The 23,941-nt window shown below is 39.6% G+C and overlaps 1 pseudogene; it reads right to left on the minus strand.

Moving 5' to 3' along the window:
- The window catches only part of LOC143389696 (CD5 antigen-like), a 43,928-nt pseudogene extending 23,967 nt beyond the window's left edge, over positions 1-19,961 (minus strand).
- Positions 19,962-23,941: the final 3,980 nt, after the last annotated feature.

Raw genomic sequence — 23,941 nt, forward strand, 5'->3', positions numbered from 1 at the left:
ATAAACTGATCAATAAATCATTGTCACAGTGAAGCAGATAGTAATGGAAATAGCAAATATTTGTCAAGTCCTTAACAGGTGACTGACATTGTTCTAAAAGCTCTGCATGAATCAACGCACTTAAACTTCACAATACAGGTTGTGTATCCCTTACCTAAAATGCTTAGGACCCGAAGTGTTTCAGATTTTGGATTTGTTTGCACTTTAAAATATTTGCATATACATAATGAGAGATCTCAGGGATATAACTCAAGTCTAAACACAAAATTCTTTTCTGAATATATACCCTATACTAATTAATATCCTGAAGGTAATTTTATACAATATTGTTAGTGTGCCTACATTTTGGGCTAAAACCTGTGACAGGTTGCAGCCAAAATGCAGGCACACATACAACCTGTCACTTGAAAACAGGTGCAGAATTTCCTACACGTAGCATCATGTCACAGCTCAAACAGTTTTGGACTTTGGAGCATTACAGATTTGGGAATTTTGGATTAGATGTGTTTAACTTGTTATTCTCATCTTTATTATTTTAAGGTAAGTAAAATTACTGAAATGACCAAGAGAATTTCTAGCCTTCTAACAGGCCCAGAAGGAAGATCATTCCATATATTCAGGATTGGAGAAGAAAACTTAGAAATCAACTGGTCCAAAGCATGTACAGCTAGAGGAATGAGAAGTTGTGCTCCATTTGTGTACTCTATGTCAAAATATGTTCTACTGTAAAATTAATTAATTAATTTAAAAAATTTATCTTTCCATGTGAAGAAGAACAAGGTTCATTATTCAATGAAGGAAAATACTGTTGATATTTGGAGGGTGGAAGAAGAAGCGAGAAAAAAAAATGTAAGGGATTTTTGAGGTAAAGAGTTCTCCCCATTGCCCATTTCTAACTCTTCTGCACCCCTTGAAGGGAACCTGATTGTGGCTTCTAGCCTGTGACTCATGGATTAAGCATTCTTGGTTTAATTCAAGTCCTTTATCTCCAAAGGGAAACTGGTCCAGAGACATGTAGTGACTTGGCAGATGTCACACAGTGATATGGTGGCACAGTTCTGGAGCCCTGGATCTTGATTCTCTCCAGCACATCATGGTAGTAATCACCCACAACTTGGTACACAACACACAACCACAAATGGATCTACCTGGCTTTGCCTTAACTGCTCAGTAAACAGCCAAATTCTAACGTAGAGGGAAAGTGGAGCATTGGTACAGATTTTTGAGAAAGTGACCACAAATATCCACTTTTGACCCTCTCCTCTGTGTGTATTTCAGTCTTGCTTGCTTTTACACTGCTTCCTCTAAGACATTATGCAAAATATTAACAGCTATTTTATGGAAATATTTATTTTACTGTGTACTCTGGGACAAGTTAGAAAATCTCAATGGGAGCCCAGTTTTCTCACTTGAAAAATAACAGGTATGAAGAACAAGAAAAACTCAAGCAAAACTCACTCTGCTAAGGTCTGTTGACCTCTTTCTACCAGTCGTATTGTTCACATAGATAACCCACACAGTTCATGGAACATAAATTAAGCACTTTTTATTCTAACAAACTCTAGGGGAACAAAGTCCAGAGTGTAGAATCTTCTTGATCACTCATTCAACCTCTATTTATGATTAAAACAAAACAGAACAACTCTCAATAAACTACAAATGAAAGACCTATCCTTAAGTTAATAAAGAATAACAATGTGATCCTGTATTAACGTATGCAGATCAAGAAAGAATCAAAGAATTCTACCTACTTGCCTTTATGGTATTGTATCATCTGCACTTAAACATTGTATCATCTGCACTTTAACACTGCAATATCATAAGACAAAAATGATAAAGGACATAAAAACTGAAAAAAAAAAAAACAAAAGTATTGTTATTTGAAGACAACATGGTTATGTTCACAGGAAGTCTAACCTTCTGAAATGAATAATTTAGCAAGGTTGGAGGACCCAAGACCAAAATACAAAATCATATGGATCTCAAAATATTAGGAAAGATATTGAAGATAACATTTCATAACAACATCATCATAATAACATCAAATAACAGGTATCTAGGAAACAATCTCATGAAATATGTACAAAACCTCTACTTTAATTTCTCAGAGAAATTAAAGACCTAAATTATAAAGAGTTATTCTATACTCATGGATGGGTAGACTCAACAATGTTAAAAATGTCTATTCTCTCTCAATTTATCAAGATTCATTTCAATCCCTATTGAAATTTCAGCATGCTTTTTTGAACATATCAAACAGTGAGTTCTAAAATTTATATAAGTTTAAAGGCTTACAATATCCAAAATAATTTTTTGAGAAAAGATGACAGTATGAGTTATTGTTGCAAGGATCAACAAATATATCAATGGAACATAATAGAGAGTTCAGAAATACCATCAGTTGATTATAAAAAAAAGGTGTGAACTCAATGCATTAAGGAGAAGAGAGATTTCTTTACAAAGAATGTTAGGTCAACTGAATATCTGAATGGAAAACAGGAACCTTGGTCTCTTTCTCACTTAATATCATCAACATCATCATAAAAATAGTAGCAATGACATTAGAGCTATGAAGAGGAAACTAAAGTTCAGGAAGGTTAACAGGAAGGTTGCCTGCATCACTTCCCCACTATTACCCCAACCAAATTTCTAAGAACTGACCAACAGTACTATGCCATCCCATCACCGCGTGATGGAGAAGAAACAGTTATGAAGACACTCAAGCCAGTCAATTTGTGATACGTATGAAGGTCTAACAAAAGGTTGAGATGAACAGATGGATTCTGAGAAACATGTACTTCAATTATGTAAGCTATATATGTTTCCCATTATGATGTCTGAACAGTTCATAACAATTAAGATGCAGATTTTTTTGGCCATTAATACAACCACATTTTGTAAATTGTGTAAAAATAACAATAATAATAGTAATTGATATTGATCACAGACCTAAGCACACAGTTCCATAAAGCTTCTAGAAAAAAACATAGGAAAATGTCCTGGTGACCTAAAGGTAATCAGAGATTTCTTAAACAGCAAAAAAAAGCTCTAATAATTTACAATAATTTGATAAATTAGACTTCATTACAAAATTTTCCATGTTAAAAAAGAAGACAATTTAGAAAAAATAGAGAAGCCATAATAGGGAAAAAGATTGTTCCTAGACTATATAAAGATTTCCTACAAAACAAGAATAAGAAATGAGCAATCCAATTAAAACTGAGCAAAACTTTGAACAAACACTTCACAAAAGAATATATATGATAGTCAATAATGAAAAGGTCCTTAATATCATTAGTCATCAGGGAAATGTGAATTAAAGTCATAATGAAATATACATCATACCCACCAGAATATCTTTAATTAAAAAAGACTGAAAACAGTGTTGGTGAAGATATGCAGCAACTGGAATGCTCAGGCATTGCTTAATGATAATAAAGTGGTACATTCACTTTGAAGGATTCTCTAGCATTTATAAAGTCAAAGATGCATCTACTCTGTGACCCAAAAATCCCCTTCCCAAATATTTATCCCAGATAAATACATTTTGTCTTCAAAAATACTTGTACATGCATGACCAATGTAATTTTGCAACCTGTGCACTCAGAAAAATGAGAAATTATATCCCATCTGATTCAAATGTATGATATGTCAAGATCATTGTACTGTCATGTGTAACTAATTAAAACAGATTAAAAAATACTTGTACAAGGTGGAGTTGTACCACTGAGGTAGAATGTTTTAGGTTCAATCCTCAGTACATCAAAATAAATAAATAAAATAAAGTGAATAATAAAATAAATAAAATAAAATATGGCATCCAGCTACAACTAAAAAAAAAAAATACTTGTACAAGAATGTCTACAATGACTTTATTCATCATAGCCCCAAACTAGAAACTACCCAAATGCTTAACAAGATATAAATAAACTGTAATAAATTCATACAGCGATGAAGTATCCAGCAACTTAAAAAATGTAATGACTGATATATGCAAAAACATGGATGTTTCTCACATTTTTTTATCCATTGAAATAAACCAGAACAAATGAGAATATGCTATATGGTTTGATTTATATGATATCCAACATCAGGTGAAATTGATTTATAGTATCAGAAAGAGTATAAAAACCAGAAGGAAGTTGTTCTAGGATGAGGAATGTGTACAGGACAGAAAGAATATAAGAGAACTTCTTGGTGTGAGGTACAAGTTCTCTGTTAGAGGGTGAATAGGCACCTTGTGGTCAAGATAGATCCAAGTGTAGACAGATTATGGATGTGTGTACATGTGTGTGCATGTGAAATAATGGGTCAACTCCATAATGATTAATTGATCATCCAACTTATGCACTAGGTACTTCTGTGAGCACTGAGATACATTAATGAATAACAGACAAAACCCCTTTGCTAATGGAGATCACATGACAGAGAGCAAATAATCAAACTCATTCCCTGCATCATTTTTTGAAACAGGTAACAACTAGACATAATCTTTATTTTTGTCAGAAGAGGGAAGGTTAATTTTCTTACACCTGTGCAATGAAACAGTATTCTGTGCCAGGTGTGGTGGCACACACCTGTAATCCCAGTGGCTCAGGAGGCTAAAGCAGGAGGATCCCGAGTTCAAAGCCAGCCTCTGTAATGGTGAGGTGCTAAGCAACTCAGTGAGACTCTGTCTCTAAATAAGATACAAAAATGGGCTGGGGATGTGCCTTGGTAGCTGAGTGCTCCTGAGTCCAACCCCTGGTACCAAAAAAAAAGACATAAAGAATAGTATTCTACTATAAAAATGAATACATAATTTGTATACCAAATTAGAATGATCTCTAAGAGCTACTGTTTAAAGAAAACAAGATGCACTACAATGTATGGATTTTGCCCAGAGATTTTTTCAATTAACGTAACATGTTACCGTTTTATAAAGGTAAGAGAAGCAAATGTGTGTACTTAGCTGCTTATGCATAAAAATTCTTCAAAATGTTATCTAAGCAATTAGTAAGACAGGTTGCTCCCAAAGATGGGAACTTAATAGTTCAAGATAAGAGTGCATGCCATCTTATCCATTTTTAATTAAAAACTATATAAATATGTAACTTATTAGCAAATAAATATAATTTAAATTGTTTGAAGTTTTTCACAATTGTAGAAACACACACACACATATTTCTGAATCATCTTTAAATCTTTCATAGCTAGCTGGTAGGATGATATGTTTGTTTCTAAACTTGGCTCTGCCTAAGTTCAAAGATTGGTGAGAGTACACTGCCCTCTGCTGGTATACACAAAACCTTTTATTTTCCCTTGAAGGAGAAAGCCTAGCTGTTGACCTACTCAGGCAAGGCTTATGCAGGGTAATTTTTTCCTATTCCTGGGTCATCCATATAGAAGCATCCTGCAGAGCACAACTCCAAGGAGACAATTCCATTGAGCATAACCCAACCCACCCAGGAGATGCACAGGGGACAGATTGCACCAAAGTATGTAGTGTCCCAAGGCTGCCCCTAGAGTGCAGGAGGGGGATAAAAAGATCTGAGAGTAAGTTCTAGTTCCACCTGAATCTTCCACATGTACCTCCTACAACTTGGGCCCAAATTCTTTGTAAGGCTTGGAGTCCAAGCTCTCCTAACTGAACATGTATGCTTAAAATTATATTTTAGTTTCAATTCAATCAGCCTTTTGATAGGCCTGACATACTGGCCAAATTCTCTCAATAGATAAAGATGTTGGGTGAGTCAAATAGTTTAAATGTGTCATGGCCAATGACTTAGGAAAATAAACAGAGTTTCATGGATTCACTCAGCATTTATTGAACACTTACTAGGTACCCTCAATTATGCCAAGATGTGGCAATTCTATGGAGAGTGTGATGAGGTCCTGCCTCTAATGAGACAGGCACCTAAACAGAGTTGTTAGATCACATAAAGGGTGGAGACCTACCTATCTCAAGCTCTGCTTATGTGTACCAAGACTAAAGAGCTTGTAGGTATCTGTGGAGAAGCTGGATTGTATACAGAATTTGAAGAATCTCTTGGTTGAGAAGTCAACCTGCCCTTACTGGTGGGATTCAGTTTCTCAGCATTTCGATGGAGTGATTGGACAGAAGTCTGTTTCCATATGTCATTCCTCTTTGGGACCTACATAATTCCCTCTGCGGGCTCATCTTCCTTCCTCTCACCTCCACAAAATTAATTACTGCATGTAAAAAACCATGAAGTAATCAGTAAGGATGTAGAAAATGTGAGCAACTCAACCAATAAACTTGATATAATAGAATTTATGTAACACTGCACTTAGCAAATGCAGGATGCCTTTTTCAAGCGTATACAGAGTATATTCAAGTTACATTCACTTTATGGCCTATAAAATGGGCATCAAAGGATTTTAATCATCATAAAGAAAATTCTCTGACCACAAAGGAATTAAATTAGAAATCAAGAGTGAAAATATCAATGAAAAATTCATGATATTTTGGAATTAAGTTCACACTTTTTTAATAAGCCATGGATCAAAGAAAAAAATCTCAAGGGGAATTAGATATTAAAAGCACAACATGTCAAAATTTGTGGATAGCAGCTACCGCGGAGCTGAGAGGAAATTTTCATAGCTTGAAATGCTTAAGCAGAAAGATCTATAATTCAATATCTCTACTTACATCTTAACCTAGAAAAAGTTCACATAAAGTCAAAATAACAGAATGAAGGAAATAATAAGGGTAAAAGCTGATGATAAGATCTCTGTTGAGGTCACCTCATCCTCTATGCATCCTTGTGCACAAGGTCACCTTCAAGATGGTCCCATCTGGTTCACAATGACCACAGGAAACATGTATCTTTCCTGCCAAACTCTGAATGAACCAGCTATTCCTAATGCAGCACTGTGCTTTCATGCTGTTATTACAGAGAACTCCAGCCATTTGCTCATGTTCATACAATTTCAGATGTGAGTCAGATAGCAGTTCCAAGGCCTTCTCAACTCCAGAAAGAACACGGTCATCTTTGTACACAAAGAGATTTTCTGAAGCCTCCGTCATTTAGTCTGAGGAGAGATGGTGGAGGAAAATGGAACACATAAAAACCTCTTAAAAGGAGTTCTTTACTACTAATCCATTTTTAGCAAATTCTTGGCCTTATCTTAGACGTCTAGAAGTTCACGAGGGCAGAAAGCAATTTCCCAATCTCTGAGCATTTCCTACATAAATGGTCTGTGACTTATTTTCCTTCACATGTGGACCAAAAATTATTTTCCTAGGTCTGTCAAAACTTCAATACTATGCATGGTAAAATCATAGTCAACAGTTTATGCAAGCAAAGTAGATGTTATTAGTTGTATAGTAAGGAAAATCGAGAAGAAAATTATATCACTTCCCCCCCCACAACAAAAGGCAAAATAAGTATTCCTTGGACATTTTGCTTCTCCTTAATGTTCTCATTTACAATGTGGTAGAAAATAAGCCTTGACCTTCACCCTGACTCAGGTAGATAGATGATAGGTAGGTAGAAGGAAGGATGGAGAGAGAGAGATAGATAAAGAGAAAGAGAGAGAGAATGAATGAATGTGTGGTAAGTATATTTTTCATCAGCTCTGTCACCTATTACAGATTTCAAAAATGACCACAAATTTTTCTGCCCAGACATCATGGGTAATTTGTCTTGAAACCTTCTCCCTTTGAGGAATGGTGTTTTTCTCTACCCTCAGAATCTGGGCTGCCTTTATTATTTGCTTTGGCCAATGAATGGTAGCAAACATGCTGCTGTGAGCAGAGTCTTGGAAAGTACTTGCATATTTACAGCTGCTCTGGGGAGCTCTGTTGTGTGGAAATACCATCGAGTTGGCTGATGGATGATGAGAGATCTGTGGCTCACCACTATTGCCCCACCCCCCTTGACAGTCAGCCAACTCATGAGAATCAGAGGTAACTATCTGTCCTACAGCCAACTGCAGAGTGAGCCCAGCTAATACAAGAACGGTTCTGCTACGCCCGGTCCAAGCTGCTGACCTATGAAATTATGGACTAAATAAACAATGGTTGTTGCAAGAGTTAATAAACAGTGATTATTTCAAAGTGATTGGCTCCATGCCGATAGATAACTGATAAGTCAGGTTTACATGCCCTTAATAAGTGCAATATTTTCAAGCATATTAAAGAAGGATGAATTCTTTATTACACTAAAAATTACAAGGAGACTATAAATAATTTTTTTCCTGTCACCTAAACTATAGCATTGCCAAGATTCTGCCTTTCCCTAATGATTATTTATCTTGGCAAAAGTCAGGGTTTATTCATACCTGTCTTTACATGGAACCTAACACCATGATTGACAGACAGTTGCTAACCTGCAAATACACTGCTATTATTTGGATGTAGTCTGTTCCTGTCAAAACATGTAATTTGGTTGCTAATGTACAGTACTGGGGATGGGTGTTTAAGAGGTTCTTAGGCCTCTAAGAGTAATCAATGTTTTCCTTGTGAGATTGTATTAGTTCTCACTGAAATGGATCAGTTTTCTCAAGAGCAAGTTGTTATAAAGCAAGGTCCTCTCTTTAACCACCCCTTGCCATTCTGTCATGCCCTTTGCCCATGTGACGGTATCTGACATGTTAAGACACAGAATGAGGGCTTCACCAGATGATCTTGAACTTTCTCTCCAGAACCATGAACTTTTTTCTTTATAAATCACCTAGCCTTAGATATTCTGTTATAACAACAGAACACAGACTAAGTAAGACACATAATATTGACTAAATTTATAGTGTATGAATAAAAAATGAAAAAAGACTATTTTAAGTGTGGAAATAACTAGGAAGGTCGAACACATTCTTAGTCATTTGTATTTAAAGGCTCTACTTCCATTCTATCTTTATCTTTTTAATAATGGATGCAAAACACTGAGGACTCCTCCACAGAGTTGGGGCCTTTAACTCATATGATTTCATCTTTTTACTCCATTCCATTCTCCTTCTAGAAGATAGCAATGTGCTCTGAAAATAGCAGTAAATGTCGTGACCTAAGGGAAGTGACAATTCCAGCCCACACAGTGTGGAAGGAGAATGGCCATCCATCATACAGGAGATGATCAGAAGAATTCATAATAATGGAATTCCAAGAAAGTTGTAATGAAAAGTAATTGGTCAAACTAATTAAGAAGAATTCAACATTTTCTAAGAGAGGAAACACTAAATTAAGCACCAAAAAGCAACTAAATCTTATACTTAGTTGCTAGGTAAGATGTATATTTGTGTTCCCGTATATACATCTCATCACAGAACATGGATTTAGCCACTTTTAATGAATTCCTTCACTGCAGGGGCAAGATATTGCCAATAAGACATGACAATACCCTGGTACATTTCTCAATCCCAGAGCAGATCCATATTTACTTTTTCTCTCCCTCTCTCTCATAAGCCCCTGAATTAAATAGTTTACTCTGGAGTAACCAGAGCAGGAGCTTTACTTCATATGAAAATGATAATCTTATAGAAGGTCTAAATTTAGAACAAAGCCTGTCAAACAATCCATATTGGAGCACAGGGAGTGGCTTAAGCAATCGAGATTAATAAATAATCTAAATACACCATGACCAAGCAAGCAAGGCTTATACGAGAGATTTGAAGATGGTTTATTTTGAAAAATAGATTAATGTGATTTGGCATAGAAATAGAATTAAAAGAGATAAATGTGATTTACCTTCATAGATGATGAAAAAAAGCCATTGAGGAAACAATATCCATTCTGCACAAAATCTCTTGAGAAAATAGGAAATCATGGGTAATTTCTTAACATGTTAAAAATATTTACCTAAATCCAAAATGTAATGAGGAAGCATTAAGAGCAGTCCCACTAAAATCAGGAAGAGTGCCTTGCTCAATGCAAGGCAGGACAGGGAGCAGCGGCAACACACCTGTAATCCTGGTGACCTGGGAATCTGAAACAGGAGTATTGCAAGTTCAAGGCCAGTCAGTCTGGGCAGCATAGCAAGAGTCGGTTTAAAAAAATAAAATAAATTAAAAGGGCTGGGAATGTAGGTTAGTGGTAAAGCATTCCCAGATTCACACTCCAGTACACACACATACACATACACACACACACACACACACACACACACACACACACAGAGAGAGAGAGAGAGAGAGAGAGAGAGAGAGAGGAGAGAAGGAGAGAAAATTAATTTAGAAGAACCTGAAGGAGAGTACCTGAGATCCCCAATCCACACCCTGTATTTTGAAGAGACAGAGGACAGTGAGGAAGGAGGTGTCTGGGGTGGGCATGTCCCCACATTCCTAGTGGCTTCTGAGGCAGTGTCTCAGTGACTGAGGCCCCTCCCTAGAGACTGGGCACAGCCCCAGCCTGTTCTGCACCGGGGCGAGATGCAGGTGAGGACCCTCCCTGGGACTGCTCCTGCCATCCAAGAAGGACTGAAGGAGGGACCATGAGAGAAGAACTGTGGAGGAAAAGGAAGGAAGGTGGGTAAAAAGTAAGAACCGAGAGTCAAGAACCACAGAGCAAGGAGACCGCCTGGGAGAGGGAAGTGAGAATGGAAATAGAAGGTCAGAGGAGCAGGGGACTGGAGAGGTCCAGGGAGGTGAAGGCCAGGGGGCCCAGAGGCTGGGCCTCTGCAGCACAGGGTGGAGGGTCTCTGGCCTCATTTAAAGGGTCTTGAGCTTTTAGGTCAAAGAAAAGGAGCGGAATCCTTGGGAAATGGAGGGTTTATGAGAGGATTAGTACTGGGTGTCAGAATCAATGTAGAAGGCAACCGAGGTCAGGGTCCAGCCTCTCCCACAAGCTAAGGCTGGTCCAGGTTCCACTGAGCCACTCCCTCCAGCAAGCAGCCCCCAGGGGCTGGACCCCTGCCTCGGAGGACCCAGGTCAGTTACCCCTTCATGTCCTGCTTTTAAACAGACCTCAACGCAAAGAGATCTGGGAAGCACTGGGCAGTGGTGAGAGCATCCTCTACCCTGGGACTGAAAGAGCCAGGAGGAAATCCAAGTCTTCTGATACCAGGCAGGTGCTCCTAGGAACATTTCACTGCTTCAAGTTTAATGAGCTTTTATGTTCCCTTAGCCCTGCCCCCTCCTTCTCCATTAAAAAGGAAGGAAGGAAGGAAGGAAGGGAGGGAGGAAAAAGATCCAGGTGTAGATATTATTATCCTTCCAGAATCCAGAACCATCATCACAGGTGACTCTGCAGGTTTCTCTGGCACTTCCAGGTGGTCTGTCTGAGCCCGTGAGCCAGGTGAGCAACCCAGATAGGGACAGGCCTGGGCTCTGTCGAATGCTCTCCACAAGGCACCTGGCTTTCCTCTAGTGCCTCTGTGAACGTCGGAGTTGACAGACACTTTACAAGCCCAGGTGTGTCCCCAGGCCCAGGACTGCACCTTCCATACAAACCGCAGGCCACACATGAGCATCTGTAGGTCCCAGGGAGCAGAGAGTTTTACTCACATAGGAACTTTCTAACAGCACATAACTGTGTCCCCCATTACCACAGGTACCCAAGATAAAGCTGGATAACCACCTGGCAGCCACGTTCCACAGGGCTCTCCATAATACACAGGATCCTTTTCAACTCTGGTGCATGGCAAAAGTGGACTTGAGTACGTGGAAAGACAACCACACTTTTGGTTAAGAAGTCTCATCATTGAGTTAGGTTGATACCAAAGTTCATAAGACGGAAAAGGAAAGACTCTTGCTTACAGTGTAAATGCTGAATAAATACCAAGTGGCAAATGTTCAGAGATTGCTGAAGGACGGGAAATCATCACATTTTCACCCTCATGGTAAAGATGGGCTTAGGCAACCAGCAGAGTGAATGTGTGAGGCAGAGCATGAGGCTTGTTGGTCTTAAAGTATCTCCCCTGAAATGACTTATCAGGGGAAACGACATCACCTGAACTGAATGATGAAAATCGACATTGTTGGAGGAGCACTTGGGCGTCATGGGCCTCAGCATGGAGAAGAGCATCACCTTCATAGTTTTCTGGCTGAGAATTCATATGAAACATCAGATTCAAATTAAGACATATCCTGGGGGCTGGGGTTGTGGCTCAGCGGTAGAGCGCTCGCCTGGCACATGCGGGGCGCTGGGTTTGATCCTCAGTGCCACATAAAAATATAATAAAGATATTGTGTCCAACTACAACTAAAACAAAATGTTAAAAAGAACAATAAGACACATCCTCAAAAAAGAAAAGAAAATGGAGACAAGGGGATAATAGTTTTTAAAATGCCAATGATATGGAAAAACCAAACACTGTGGAAATGCTCCAGATTGAAGGAGCCATAACAGTTAGAGGAGTAAACGGCATCCTCCACTGGATCCAGGAGGGGAAACTTTAATAAAATACATGACTCAATAAATTAACAAAAGTGCAATAGTTGTGATAGATTTCACCATGATCATCTCTTTATTCCATTCCTAACTTCTTTTCCAGGAAGAGTGGCATATCCCAGTTGATAAAAGAAAAACAAGGGCCCCGAGAAAAGGAAGCAGACACTCACACCCAGATAACATGGGAAAAAATCATGTGGGTACACAAAATATTGGCAGGTCCTCATGAAGAGAGACATTGGGGTTGGTTAGGACAAAGAGGAGGGACTGGAATTTCACGGCTCAGTATTCCCAAGGCTGGGGAAGAAGCACCAGGGGTGAGCTGTGCATGTGACTCCTTAGGGGACTCTCATGTCACCACTGTTACAACACCCCTTCCCCCAGGCAGGGGCAGCAGAGTGCAGTGATGTCCAGTAACCTCAGGGACACTTCCCAGTCTGGGGCCAGCTTCCCAGAAGGCTCCTCTCTTCCCATGGCCCTACCCGGAACCACTTATTCTGACATGATCAGAATGTGAACTCTTAACCGGGGCTCTCTGAGACCTCTTTCATGAGTTTAGCACATGGGGCCTGTGCAAGGCCAAGTCACTTTGGTAGTGAGCCAGGCCACCCCTGCTTGGAGCTTCTCTGAGATGTCAACATATTAACTGGCTTTGCTGCCACTTTTGAATTTCCATTGAAAAGAGGAACACGAAGGTGGATTAAGCAAGATTAAATTAGTTCAATGTGTATTTAGTAAGAGGCAGAAATGGAAACTGATCATCATGGGAAAATGAAGTGTGAATCCTATGCAAAGAAATGAGGAGAAAGGGCCCAGGTGTCTTGTTGGAGGTCACACAGCTAGAGAGTGACTGAATCACAACTGAAATTGGGTCTTCCCACCTCCAGAGCTCAGGCTCTGGGCCTCTGAGCCTTAATGCTTCTGTTCAAGGATAATTCCAATTAAGTCCAGAATAGCACAGGGTGAAATTCCAGGGCAGAGCACCCCTGAACCATAGGGGCAGCTATTTAAAAGTTAATTTTAGGCATTGCCCTGACAGGATTAAGGAATGCCTAGATAGCTAACTGGTAAACATTACTTCTGGAGGTATCGGTGAGGGTATTTCCAGAGGAGACTCCTGTGAGCGGGTGGGCCGAGTTGGGAAGATCAGTCTTCAGTGTGGGTGAGCATCGTCCAGTCAGCTCGGGACCTAAATAGATCAAAAAAGGAAAGAAAGGATTTCTTCTCTTTCTTTCTGTCCCAGAGTTGGAATGCTCTCCTCCTGTCATAGGACATCAGAACTCTGGGCTTTCTGGCTTTGGGACTCCATCCTCCTGGGTTATCAGGCCTTTGGCCAAATCAACTTTCCTGGTTTTAGGGCCTTTCAACTTGGACTTGGGTGTACGACCAGCGTTCCAGGGTCTCCAGCTTGCAGTCTGTCATGGAATTTCTCTACCCCCATAACAATGTGAACAAGGTTGTTTAATAAGCCCTCTGTCATCCATTTATCTATCTATCTATCATCTATCAGTCACCTACCTGTCACATCTCACCTCCATGCATCCTATTGATTCTGTCTCCTTGGAGACCTTGACAGACCAGCAGGACATAAACAGACAGATAAATACACACAGGCAGCCAGACTGACAGGGTTTCTTCCCGTGGACTCTACTCTTTGAGCTGCCATTGCCTGTCCTCTTTGGATCCCTCACTGCAGATACCTGAAGAATAGGAGAACATTACGGCTTTGTTGAAGGAGGTCACAGCTCAGATGTCCTGTGTGCTCCTCAGCATCCACGAGGGCCCCCTGACTGACAGGGTCGCTGTGGAAGTTGAAGTCTCCTTAGGATGTCTTTCCCATGAGTAATGAGATTTTTTTTTCAATAAGCAACTCTGATATTTAGTGATTTAAAAAAAAAACATTAATAACAGCCAATCAATCATAAATAATGCAGAATCAATTAATAGGTCACGTGGCAACACTTCCTGGAAACCCTACCTCTCTCCCCCAGCCCATATTAGCCCATGTGGCCATAATGGACAAGGAGCACAGTCAAGAGATGCCATTTCTAGGGTTTCTAAAATTTTGTGGGGTTCTCTGGCTGTGAACACATTATTCATTCATTCATTCATTCAGCAACTGTGTATTTCAGGCCAAGTGCTAGGAATATAAGTGGGGAGCATTTAAGATAGATGGTTTTCTCCTCCACAGCCTAGTAACTGACATATGAGATCCATAGAAATTTAGGTAAAAGGAAAGAGGCTTAGGGGGCTCTGTAAGTTCCCCACTTCCTTTAGGTTACTGAAAGTAGGACAATCAAATGGGGAGGGGGGTGGTGATTGGGAGCATAACATCTCACCCAGGTGTGAGCCGGGGGAGCTCCTATCACCAGAAATTTGGGAACTAATCAAATATTGTTGTGGATGGGAGTTTACCTTGGTGCCAAATAATTTAGTGCCCAGCAGAGTGCCTCCCACACTGATGTGTGTCAGATAGCACTGTGGTCTTGGCAAGTGTCTACCTCCACACAGCTTGGGACACCGCCTCCCACTGAGTCCCATGCCATCTGTTCTAGCTGGCCAAGTCTCAGTGCTGTCCTCTGCTCACTTCCTTAAATTCTACAACTTTCACCTTCACCCTCTCCCAGTCTCACGACCTGGGCTTGGTCCTTGGCCAGAACGGCTCTGTTTCTGAAATGTTGAATGCTGCCATTGAGACATCTGAGCACAGCTTTTAATTCCTTGAACTTTCTAACACACTTTCTGCTTCCACCATTTATCAGCCCGAGTTTACTCATCTGTAAGCCTGAAACCATGATTGGCAACTCGAATTGCTCTCTCAACTGGATCCCAACTTATTGGACATTTGGTTGCATGGCAAGTTGTCTTTTAGCTCTCTTTGTCTCAGTACAACACCAAGAAGACAATAAAGTGAACGTTTGCATCTGAACATTTTTACTGTTGCTATAAACCTTAAGGAGTCAGCACTTGATACCATTCTTAGCCTTAAAATTGAAGCCAATGTTTTTTAAGACATTCAAATGTCAAGGCATCAATCCTAAGCAAGGGTATCTTTGGCATTTTCTATACTTAGATCTAGCTCCCATGCTACCTCTAAAACTCCTTATAAGTGTAATCACACTCTATTATTAGAATTCACCTAAACCGCCTTGAAAAATTAGAACCACTTTCTTACATCTGCAGTGATCCTTCAGTCAGCAGAAATGTAAAAGTAAGTTTTCTAATATTAGACTTATCTAATCCAAAATCACATGAGAAAATCAATGATCCTGATAATCTCTCTTGGGGCTGGGGTGCATCTCAGTAGTGCAGTGCTACCTAGCATGAAAAGGACTGAGTTCTGTCCCCAGCACTGCCAAAAATAATAATAATAATATAGCTTAGAATCTGTGTTAATGCCAATCCAAATGCTAATCTTAATTATCAGGCAATATACTGACCTCAAGGTTATTCTAGAAGATCCCTGTCCAATGAGATTTGTAATCAGATGCCCTGGGTAAAAATATATGAAAGTCTTCAACAATGACAACTTTCTTAGTATTTGGATAAGGTAATTGCTATCTCTGATCTCCATCTGACCTATTGACAAATAAGTAAATAGACATTAACCTTTCCAATTCAAGTTAATTTCAGCTATCTCTTAGTTTTTTGGCTTGATCCAGTGGTTTTCCTTCTCACTTATGAGGATGACTCCAAGATCAGGGGCATTTATGCAGTGCAAGAGGGCAATAAATTGGGGACCTGGTCTTCAGCAGTCATTTTCTATCCATGTCGGCTTCTGGATCATGGCGTCTGAACTGCAGCTAAATCACCCCTCCGTGCTGACATCCGTTAAGGGGTCCATATTCTCATAGGCCTCAGGTCATCCTCCATCAAATTGGCTTCCTTGTTCTCAATGTGGCCCCCACAGGAGATGCAATGGGGTTGCCACGGGCTCACTAAATAAAGGTTCCTGCAGGGAGGGATGCTATCTCTTTCGCTCACCATTTTTCCTCCAGTATATAGAATAATACTTGCAATATTTTTCTGATAAATGTTTGCTGACTAATGGACTCTTTGTTCTTTGATGTCCCCACAGCGCCACCTCTAACCTACTATGCCTTGGTCAAATGGAGAACTTCTGTCAGTCTGTCGCTGCCCAGAGCTCTAGAAAAGAAACAGGCATGAGCTTTGTATTTCCTACAACTTATCTGGAGGTTGTGTGGAGCCTACCAGCCACAGCTGTGTCCTCACTTAGTTCAGTTGGGCAGATGTTGGGTAACCACAGGTCATGTTGTAACTGAACCCCAATAATGTAGATCTCTGCTTTCTCATCAAAACCCTTTTTACGGGGGCTGGAGTTGTAGCTCAGGGGTAGAGTACTTGCTCAGCACATGGGAGGCCATGCGTTGGATCCTCAGAACTGCATAAAAATAATAAAAAATAAAAATTAAAAAAAAATTTATAAGGAAGCTCCTTGGAAAAGTACAGATAAGCAATCCTCAGAAGTATTGATCAGTAGCACAGATCTTTAAAGACTGGCTCTAGAGGAGGTAGCAAAGGGGAGCGATGGTAAAATGTGATAGATATTGCAAGACACAGCACACAGCAAAACCTTCTAAAATTCGCTTTGAGAGACCTCTCTTACCAAAGATCCCTCATCATAACACTTGTTTGCTTCAAATCTCTTTTTTTTCCCCAAGTCTTCCGTTTCCTGATCTCACTCTAGATTTCCAATCCCAGTCTCCTCACTTCTCTTTTCCACCCTCCTACCTTCCAGAGTCTTCTATTGCTCGTCCTTACGTGTATTCAATTCTCCTCTCTTCCTTGGGAAGCCCCCAGAAGCTGTGTCTTCTGATCTAGAGGCGACAGTCATGCTGTGTCAATATCTATGACAGCTGTGCACCTGTCAGCTAACAATACGAAGGAAAATTGGGAAGTAATTAGTTGAATACAATCTATTAGCAAAGAGGTCTGGTAGAGAACAGGTGAGGGGTGGTCATAACATCCAACCAGACTTGGCATTTTGTTGAGATGTAATTTGTATCCAAGGACAGTGAACTGAAAACCCAGCTAACTTATAGGACATGGATTTGGGGTCTCTATTGGTATGAAAAGGTCTCAGCCAAAACCTCTTCTCTGTATGCAACATTGGTCCAAAGGCACAGGAAATCCGTGGTGCTGGACAGGGTGTAAGAGATGGCTGGTTGCCTGCCAGTCAATCTCCCTGTCTTGTTGAGTAACATCAGGGAGCAGCAATGTGACCAGATTTCTCTCCACCCCTTTGTAGACAGGGATAGCTACATGACTATGCTCTCAGCAACGGTATATAAATAGAAATTGATGGGTAGTACTTTTGAGAAAACCCCTTGAAGAAAAGGGATTAGTTTAACGCAACCTAGACATTTTTTGGTTCTCCTTCCTTCTTCTGCCTGTAATGAGAATGTCATAGTGGCCACCTTGAGGCACTCTTTAGGATGGAATCTATGTACCAAGCATGACACAATAGGAAACTAAGAGGAGCCCAGAACATTGAGAGAAGGACTGATGTCAAATTCAGTAGAAGGTAGATCAAGCGGAAAGGACCTGCAAGACCAATTAGATTTTGTGAACCTCTCTGGAAAGATTTAATCTTGGCAGAAATAGATCTTTTTAGTTGAAAGAAAACGCATTTCTAACATTTCAAAGCCATCATTATTCTAGGTGTCTGTAACTACCAATTTAGCAAATGCCTGATATTTTGTGACTCTGAATTATATCAAAATGCAAAAATTTTTCCTTTAGTGATGAAGGGGCTCTAGTTCAATGAAGATAGAAGTAAGAATTGGGATATTGAAATAAAGAAAATACATGTCATTTAATATTTTTCTACTGGAGAAATATTTTTGTATATTTAATATTTTGAGTACATAGTTAAGAATATTTGGCATATTTGAGTACTTAATAAATTAGTAATGCAATTCTAAGTCTAAAATGTCTAATAAACAAGTGATTTAGAATTGTGGGCCTGGGGGGAATAGCTTAGTGGTAGAGTGCCTAGTGTATGCAAGGCCTTGAGTTTAATCCCCAGCACCGAGGGGGGAAAAAAAAGAAAAGAATTCTCGGAGGTTTTTAAAAGAAAAAAAATTAATATTTATTTAAGCTCCAATATATGTTTTACACGTGATTGTCCAAAAGTTCCCTAGTTAAGAAGAAATTTCCATTATACTTTAAGGAAAGAGACCCCAATACTCTAAACTGTTGGCATATTTCATGAAGAGAGCTTAGTTTCTTTAATATTCCATGGGTTCAATCTGATATGGAAATGAGGACTCCTATTTTTTATTTTCCCTTTCAATTTATTTCTCATTTTCCCCTTCATTTAATAGTTTATGCAAGTTCTTATTTCTTTTCTGTTTGATATCACAAAGAATAGAATCCACAGAGTAACCAAATTCAATGGGGGCAGAAATCTTATCTCTGTATTTATACAAATGCCCAATGGTATGTATGACAACCGACTTGTTAGATGCTTTCAACAGCAGAAAGTGAAAGGACCCTTAGAGATATACATATCATAACGGAGTCAAAGCTCCAAAGCTCAGATAGGAAACTTCTTTGGGTAAACATGGAGCAAACACTGCAAAGCAGCACAGTCTTCTCCCAGCCCATCTGAATGATGCTCTGAATATCTCTCTCACTATTGAAATCATCTATTCTCTTGACCAATTAAGTACGCTAAACCAAGAGATACTTGCAGGGAAATTTTTTTTCCAACAGAATTTTGATTTTTAAGCTGAAAATTATAAAAGGAATTTTACTCTTTGCAAACATTATGAGAAAAACTTAGTAGTCAATATATAAATGCAATTTCTTTGATTTGTGATTACCTAAGTACATGAAAAGATCTGTTAGACAATTTGCTGGTGAAGAAATCAAATATGGTGCATTAAATTTATAAATATACTGGGAAGCTGTCTAGGAAATTTAATTAACTAAGCTATAAATATCCCCCTTTATAAGTACTTATTAAATGTTCACTAACATAAACTTAATTTTTAAGTATTGTGTTTTGTTTATTGCTGTTGTTAATCGACACATTGAAAACATTTATGCCATAAGCATCTGAAAATCCTGTATATTTGCCTGTGACACCCTCAAATACACTACAAAACTCACTTCACACTCTCCTTGGATTATATTGATCAGCTTAACCGAGCAATAAAAAGAAAATGAATTTTCTGTAAAAAGCAAGGATGGGGGAAAAGGATGAATACTTTGTGTATTAGTTTCTGTCTCTGCTAACTTCTTACACATTGAAATTATTGTCACTTTTCAAAATCAAACGGAATCACTTAGGGTCCCTTCAACTTCTAATTTTATCCTCATCTTTGATATGATCTTGTTCTTAGTGGGTCCACCTGACTCTTTCCTGCCTCATTTTGCTGTCATTTAGACTGACTTGGCCTAGAAATGTGTGCCAAATTTGCTTTAGACAACTTTAGCTTTTGGAAATTTGTAACAGTTTTGATGGAAAAACACACTAACTGGAATATCTGGCTGCTGTCACAGGAATGAGATCTGTTCTGTCCTCAGCAAGATGGCGTGTTCGCAGAGCTGAATTCCCAGTGTGGGCCAGCAGATGTCGCTCTTCTCCACACTTCTCACCCTCCCACATCTTGTGAAGTCCTGGATTTGTTACCAAGTCTGTGACACTGGTGGGTACATTGAAGGTGCCAACTGAATCTCGGAAGGTTTACTTCATCCCCAGTATTCCCATCTTGGCCAATCTGTCAACCTCAGGGGCAAACTCAGAACTGGGACCTTTTTCTTCCTTTTCTATTACACATTCGCTGAGCTTCTCCTGTTTAGGGTAACACATGACCCATAATTACAGAACCAAACTTTATTTATTGGTGCACCTCACAACAGCCACTCAGTCCCCAGAGGGACTGGTCTTAGTTGTTGGGTTGGGGCAAAGGGCTACTGTGTTGAAAATGCAGTCTGTTTTCACCCTTCAATCCACACAGAGGACTTCTATGACCCTAAAAGGTATAGGGGTTTCTCTCCACAGGAAAGCAAGCAAACAGTTCTGTAGCAGCAGACATCAGCTAAGTATCCTCTAATCCAATTTAGTTCAGATGCTGCCAACCTGGAGATACTGTCAGATCTCAAGGTTGAGGGTTCAGTCCCGAAGACTATCACACACACACACACACACACACACACACACACACACACACTAGAGATAACAATCACAACCCTCAGGTCACTTTATCTGTGCTTTGACTACTTGAATATAAATCAGGTTTTCCTCCTTGGGTTTGATTAATTTTCTTGAGGTGTTCACAGAATTCAGGGAACACTTAAATTTACTAGTTTTTTGTAAAGGATATTACAAAGGATACAGATAAAGAGATGCACAGTCAAGGTGTGAGATAAGAGGTGAACTACCATACCCTTCTTCAGGTGTGCCACTCGAGGAAACTCCATGTGCCTAGCTAAGCAGTAGTTCTCTGAACCTAGTTCTTTGAGGGTTTTACCTTGGCTTCCAAACATAAGCATGACTGACTTAATCATTGGCCATTAGCAATCACCTTAATCTTTAGCCCCTCTCCTGTCCCCTGAGGTTGGGATGTGGGACTGAATGTCTCAACCCTACAATCTTGGTTGGCTTGGTGTTTCAGGTGACCTGCCCACCGTGAAGCTACCTAGGGGCTGCCAGGCAGCAAGCAACGCATTAGCCTATGAAAAGACACCATAACTTCAGAGATGTCAATGAGTGGTGTGTCAGGAAGTGAGGGTAAACACAAGTATATTTCACAGTATCACAGATCCCCAGAACCATCCTCCTTCTAAGAAAGATTGAATTCCTTACAAAATTGGATATCCATGGAAGTCAAGTTTAAACACAAAACATCTAACCTGCAGAGGGAGTTATTTCCCTTCATATCAATGAACTCACCTAACAATACAACCCCAGCTCTCCACCCACCACGCCCAGGTCCACCCTGCTCTGTGTCTTCCGTGGCTATTACCAACATCTCACAGTTTTCTCTACAATATCCCTTCAACTTTTCGAGGGTACATTAAAGACCATAACAGTGCAATGGGTACATATTTCTACTTATTTATATATAAATGAGAGGCCATGGTAGTCATGGTGAAGGATATCTCTTTCCTAACTCTCCATAAAGGAAGAAATTTCATTGAATCATGAAAAGCCAAATTTACTTGATATTCCTTTCCTTTTTTTTCTCTCTTAAAATTGCACTCAGCACAACAGCTATTCCTTCCAACACTTAAAAAAAGCTCTTTAAATAACCTAGTTCCCCTAGCTCTATTTTTTCCACCACCTCTTCTATCTCTAACCAGCTTCACTCTTTTGTTTAGATTTTTTTTTTCTTTCGCCATTACCTCTGTACCCTTTCTCAAGGAAATCAATCACTGCACTCTCAGCTCGGTTTCTAGTTCTCTTCCAATTATTGTCTTGATCAGTTCCAGACATTGAGCAGAGCAAGCAAAGGATTCTACTTAGAAAGAGGAACAAGAGGAGAGGCGTGTATACTAACATTTCAGTACTTTCCTAGGTACAATGCAGTTAAATCAACAAAAATAAGTGTAGAGGATAAAATGCAATGATCATAGGTCATTTGGAAACAAGAACATTGCTAGTGGCATCAAAAAAAAATATTGTTTTCAGGAAAAAATAATGTTTGCAATATATAAAAAGATTTGTTCCAATTCTTTCTGATTCAGTAATCTCATTTTAGACAGATACCCTCAAGAGGAAAATAAATGTCATAATGTACAAAGATATTTGAATCAGTGTACAGTGACATGAGGTAACAGAGGATGTCTTAAATACCACATCAGAGTCACAGCCAAAATCATTATGAAACATACACATCAGGATGCAGCCCAGAATCTAAAGAAAAAAATAAATAAAACATTTTCACTTTGTAAAATAGAGGCAAACAAGATCAATGGATAATAGAAGGAATAAGCCAGGACCCATTTATTCCCAACAGGTGTGACCCACCCAAGAGTCGTTTATAGATTTGTTTTAGCCTTGGTAGCTCCCTGTTCCCAATGAGGAGCCTTGAATTGCAAGTTTAAAATAAATGAATGGTTTTCAATCATTTTTTCTCCCTAAGACTTTTGATGGAGATCATATGCTCCAATACAGGCACAGGAGAATAATCTAGAGCCAGATAAACTTGTCTCAATGAGTTGGACGTGTCAGGAGTAAGCAAAGGTAAGTAGTAGGTAGAAAATGAAGAAAAAAGAGAAAGGAGAATAATTTAGTCTCCCTGAGCTTCCAAGATCTGCAGTCCAGAAAGTTCACCTTCTCCCCAGATTCTGGTAACCAGTTATCGATACACAGTCTCAGGTCCCATGCCCCCACACTACTTCAGCCTCAGAGAATCACCATCCTGCACTAGAATCAAAAGTTAAGGGCTGGGGGATGTAGCTCAGTGGGAGAGCACTTGCCTAGCACAAGTGAGACTCTGGATTCCATGTAGGACATGGCGATAACTCAGGCTTTTAACTTAGGAGCTAATAGAAACAGACACTGTATACCAGCATCCAGCATTTAATCATTATTTCCCCTTGAAGGAAAGTCGGTGATAATTGCCTGAGAAGTAACTCTTTTAAGTGATCTAACTCATTCCTGGAAATCCCATTCACTAGTTACTGCTACTTTTCCTAACGTGGTTTCTGTCCCTGGATGACAGACTCAAAGGAGACTTATCAGTGCTTCTGTAAGATCTTCAGAACCACCTTCTGTCCCAGGAGTGAGGAAGGGAGAGGAGGGTTACTTGGCTTCACCTTCAGGGCTGGCCTCTCTCAGCTCAGAAGTGTTTCTCTCCCTTTGGGAAGCCACGGCAGCTTCGTTCTGAACCACAGAAGTTGTGCACTGATTCTGTACCAGATATTGACTTCCTGTGGATCTCCTCTGCACAGGCTGCACTGGTCTCTGCCAGTGATTGATTTGCACCATCTTTTTTCCTTCCTTTCTAGAGCCAGAGCCCTTCCCAAGCAGATCTGAAGAAGCACATGGAGCCTGATCGAAGCTGAGCTGTGATCCCTCTGCAAATCCACAAAGTGACGCTGCAATAAGACGGGACCTTCATACACTGACAGTGCTCATTCTTTCCACCAGCATGAGGCATTTGTGTGTCCGGGGCTCTAGGATGCATGCATGATCTGACAGTAAACAGAAGAGAAAAGTCTTTGCCTATGGGAGACTTATAGTCTAGTGGGAGAGACGACATAAATAAAATACATAGTGCTTCATGTACTGTTTGGTTTTTTTGAAAATTTGAAACAGCTGGTTTTAGTATTCATATTTTAAAAAACAACACACACTGTAGCCAGAAATGATTTGTTTGCTAAAGAATTATGAACTACCAATGTGTATATCTGCCATAGTGGCAACTGTACAAGAGTTTGTTTTCACAGAATAACAGGTCTTAAAATATGTGTACTCATCTGTAACTATAAAATTTTGAAATGTTAATTCCTGCAGCAGGAACTTATGATGTCATCCAATGTGATTTGCTATAAAAGGTTGTTGGACTTCCCATATTTATTCCAATTAAATGTACTGAAAATTCCAAATGTAATAGAAAAAAATTCAATCACAAAGATGGA

The sequence above is a fragment of the Callospermophilus lateralis genome, unplaced genomic scaffold, assembly GCF_048772815.1.
Source record: "Callospermophilus lateralis isolate mCalLat2 unplaced genomic scaffold, mCalLat2.hap1 Scaffold_63, whole genome shotgun sequence".
Classification (NCBI taxonomy): Eukaryota; Metazoa; Chordata; class Mammalia; order Rodentia; family Sciuridae; genus Callospermophilus; species Callospermophilus lateralis.